The following is a 4753-nucleotide window of genomic DNA, read 5'->3' as shown; positions in this document are numbered from 1 at the left end:
CATGTTCAGGGGGGGAGGGATTGGGGGGGGGGGGTGAACGTATTTTAGGATAGCTCTCAGGAACTGCTCTAATTTAAAAAAGTGCCCACAGCATCACGTGTATGCAACATTCACATTTCAAAATGGTGGTGGTGGCGGCACTTTAACTAAAGCTCGCTTGACAAACAGTAGTTAAAGCACCACGGCAATTGTTTTGAAGCATGGGGACGCTGAATACACATGATGCTACAGCTACTGGGGTGTGCTAATTAGCATGCTTCAGCAGATTTGATTAATCAAGTCTGCTCTAATGCTTTACCAATTAGCACATGTTGGAGCAGGCATCAGGCATGTGTACAGATGGTCTCAAAGCCTGGGTGAGAATGTAATAAAACCCATCACAAACAGATGTAACATTGCAAATAGGAAACTCAAAATAGGACATATTGATGTATTTGGGGAAGGAAACCTTATGACAGGATGCAGAGAAGGCCAAAGTGCTCAATGACTTATTTGCCTTAGTCTTCACAGGCAAGGTCAGCTCCCAGACTACTGCAATGCGCAACAGTTTGGGGAGGAGGTGAGCAGCCAGTCGTGAAAAAACAAGTTAGGGATTACTTGGAAAAGCTGGACATATACAAGTCTATAGGCCAAGATGGGATGCACCTGAAGGTGCTGAGGAAGTTGGCCAACGTGATTAAAGAACCACTGACAATCATCTTTGAAAACTCATGGCAATCAGGAGAAGGGCTGGACTGGAAGAGAGCAATCATAGTGCCCACATTTACAAAAGGAAAATCCAGGGAACTCCAGACCAGTCAGCCTTGCCTCAGTCCTGGAAAAATGGTGCAGATCTTCAAGTAATCCATTTCTAAGCACTTGGATAAGAAGGTGATTAGGAATAGTCAGCATGGATTCACTAAGGGCAAGTCATGCTCAACCAACCTGATTGCCTTCTCCGAGATAACTGGCTTTGTGGATGTGGTACACCTTGATTTTAGCAAAGGCTTTTGATATGGTCTCCCACAACGTTCTCCCAGGCAAGCCAAGGAAGTATGGGCTGGATGAATGAACTGTAAGGTAAACAGAAACCTGGCTGCAGCATTGGGCTCTGAGGGTAGTAATCTATGGCTCCATGCCTAGTTGGCAGCCAGTATCAAGTGGAGTACCCCAGGGGTCAGTCCTGGGGCTGATTTTGTTCAAATTTCTTCAAAGACTTAGAATGTGGCATAGAGTGCACCCTCAGCAAGTTTGCAGAGGACACAAAGCTGGGAGAGTAGTAGATATGGTGGACGATAGGTCTAGGACTCATAGTGACTTAGACAAATTGGAGGATTAGCCCAAGAAAAATCTCATGAGGTTGAGCAAGGATAAATGCAAAGACCTGCACTTAAAGACGGAACAATCCCGTACACTGGTACAGGCTGGGAGCCAACTGGCTGAGCAGCAGCTCTGCAGAAAAGGACCTGAGGGTTACAGTGGGCAGTAAGCTGAATACAAGCCAGCAGTGTGCCCTTATTGCCAGGAAGGCTAACGGCATGCTGGGCTGCATTGGTAGGAGTGTTGCCAGTAAGTCAAGGGATGTGATTATTTCAGTACTGGTCAGGCCACATCTGGTGACTGTGTTCATTTTTGGGGCCCCCACTACAGAAAGGATATAGACAATTGGGAGAGAGTCCAGCAGAGGGCAATGAAACTGGTAAGGGGGCTGGGGCACATGACTTGTGAGGAGAGGCTGAGGGAACTGGGCTTATTTAGTCTGCAGAAGACAATACTAAGGAGGGATTTAATAGCAACCTTCAACTACCTAATGGTGGGCTCAAAAAGAGAATGGAGCTAGACTGTTCTCAGTAGTTACAGTTGACAGAACAAGGAGCAACAAATCTTAAGTTGCAGCAAGGGACATTTAGGTTAGATATTAGGAAGAGCTCTCTCACTAGGAGGGTAGTAAAATGCTGGAACAGGCTACTGGAGAGGTGGTGGAATTTCTGTCCTTGGAGGTTGTCAAGACCTGGCTAAACAAAGCTCTCTCTGGGATGATCTAGTTGGGGGTGGTCCAGCCTTGAGTAGCACACTGGACTAGATGACCTCCTGAGGTCCCTTCTAGCTCTAATTTTCTAAGATTTAGTAAATTTCCTAAAGATTTTAGTAATAACTGTATTTTAAAAAAAAAATTATGCTTTGGTACCAGCTACAAACTATGGATTATTTTAAATAGGTAGTTTAGGAATGGTGGACTTCCCTCCACAAAACTGATTCTGAAGAGAAACATCATTTTACTAAAGTCAGCTGGATTGAATATTTCTTTATTCCATGCTAGATGGAATTAAAAGACTGATCCAAAATTATGATGGTAGTGTTAGTTTCTGATACTGTTGACTCCTGTCTTTTCAAGTCACTAGCGGGCTCTCACAAGTATGTGTCCATTACTGCCCAAAGAAGTTTCACAAGACACTGCTGATTAAGGAGTTTTGAGAAGTGAGCATTATATGGAGGGTCCCTTACTGGTACTCCTCCCAGTCATTTTGTTTTCGTTTGTTGAGGGAAAAAAAACAGGATACCACTAGGAGGAAATTACCACCCCAAACATAACCTAGTCCATCTTAAAACATTAAAAACTCTCCTCTCTCTCTAGCAGGGTCTCTTCTAGAAAAAAAACAAAACTATCATCACCACCACCAGCATTAGCAATAATAAATACTTTTATTTATATTCATCTCACGCATGGACAAAATGTTTGCCCCACAGATCAAGGCAATTTTTTGGGTTGGAACCCTATACACGTCCTTTTATTCCATTTCAGATTCCACAGTCTTAACAAGTCTCCCAATGTCTGACCAAGGACAAGGACCTGGTAAAAACGAACAGGAAGCAATTCAACCTGATAAGGAAGGGATCCTTATCAGGAGCAGGCATTTAGTAGGAACAAGCCAAAATGGAGCCTGAACTGAACAGAACTAGGTTCTACTAAAACAGTTTACAGCCTCAGCAAACAATTAGATCCAAAGTTGTACCTGGATTTCCTCATGGTAGTTGCAGCATTACCTTTCACCAAACATGTGAACTTTGTTACCCACACTTTGGCAAACCCCAGCTTGACTGCCGAGATATGATTGTCCTTAATGGACATTCAGAAGCTGCAGAATGTTATAGAATCAGAAAAAGCTTCCCACCTCTCAAATGGCTGACTGGTATGAACACAAAAAAAGAAAGACATCTTATATTTCTGAGCTTTATTTTATTTTTAGTAAAAAGAGATCTATGGAAACCACCCTTCAGTCATACCGACTTTTCCAAACATAAATATTTATTGTAAACAGCACATCAAAAAAAAAAAATGTATAGTTTCACACTCGCTGAACAAATAATACTATCTTGGATTATAATAACTACCTAAATAGAAAAAAGGAACTGCTCTCACTAAATTTTGCATTTGCTTTCTCCCAACTTTGAATTTCCCACTCCATCTCATATTTGTCAGTGCTTAGGAATAACTTCTCCAGGGCAGGAGCGGTCTATTCTTAGGATTGAACGAAAGTAGGGCTGGAAGGGACCTCATGAGGTCATCTAATCCATCCCCCCCACACAAGGGCAGGATCATCCCTGACCAGACCATCCCAGCCAAGCGTCTGATTAACCCACTCTTGAAAAATGTGTAGGGATGGAGAGTCCACAACTTCAGTAGGTAGTCTGTTCCAATGCTTGACAACCCTCATGGCTGGAAAGTCCTTGTAGTGGGAACATGGATGTTTGCTTAGCTCCGTCTTTAAATGTCATGCAGCCCTATATTTCCTGGGCACACATGCCTCAGGAATATCACAGACAAATCAGCACTCAATGCCACAACATAACATAGTCCATACAGGGTTCCCTCAGTCCCGAGTCTTCTCCAGAGCCAGAGACAGTGCCTGTGGCTTCCTACTGCTCTCTGTCTACAGTTTTACATCTCAGGCTGTCTTCGACTCAGTTCCTCGACTTGATGCTGCTTGCTTCCAGCCTTGTAGCCCCTGAGTTGTCTCCCAGACCCCATGAAAGGTTTCTCTGGTTCACTGCTGCTCCTTGCCTTGTAGCCTTCTCTCTCACCCTGCAATATTTTCCAAGACCCAGAGAGGGCTACCTCAACTCTATACTGCAGGTCTCTCACCTCAGTCTTCCCCTCTCTTCCTGGCTCTCCTGCCTCCCCCTGGGAGTATCGCCCTTAGCTCCCTTCAGCTAGCTGATTACCTTTCTCGTCTGTCCTAGTTCTTCTGGCAACCTGTGACAGTCCTGTTAATACAGCCAAACTTGCCTTGTTGCAAAAAGAGCAACCTGTTGGGTCATACTTGTCAAAGATCAAAGTCTTTGATTTCAGATGCCGATGGCAAAAGGTCAGAGGCTAACACAACAAACTCTGTAATTGTAGTCTATCCCTCCGTATTGACAGTGCTGCATGCACACATCCTTGTTTGTGCCTCATTTCAAATTGCTTGAGTCTCCCATACGAGAGAGAAACTAACCTTGAACAAATTGCAGCCTAGTACCGTGACGTCAAAGAGAGATACCGTACCTATAGTGACCAGATAATAAGACTTCAAATTAGCTGACTCTCTTTAATTTTACAATTCCATTAATGTGCTATGCTTGCCCTCGTGACCAAACAGGCTTAGTACCTCCCAAGTAAAAAAAGATAGCCCCCCTTTTTCTTGAAGGATGGACTGCCAGCATGAAACCTGAACAAACAAAGAAAACATAATTGCCAGCCCATTAATTATTCATGCCTGGCGTGTAGTAATTG

At 43.8% G+C, this 4753-nt stretch overlaps 1 protein-coding gene across 3 annotated transcripts in view; it reads right to left on the bottom strand.

Annotated features, from left to right (window-relative positions):
• FBXO15 (F-box protein 15) overlaps positions 1-4753 on the bottom strand; it is a 66539-nt gene that overhangs the window by 17808 nt on the left and 43978 nt on the right. The gene's annotated exons all lie outside the window — the stretch shown is intronic.

This window comes from Gavialis gangeticus, unplaced genomic scaffold (assembly GCF_001723915.1).
Source record: "Gavialis gangeticus isolate Ggan-Ray unplaced genomic scaffold, GavGan_comp1, whole genome shotgun sequence".
Lineage (NCBI taxonomy): Eukaryota > Metazoa > Chordata > Crocodylia > Gavialidae > Gavialis > Gavialis gangeticus.
Note: the sequence above shows the minus strand (reverse complement) of the source record. Positions and strands in the feature narration are given on the sequence as shown.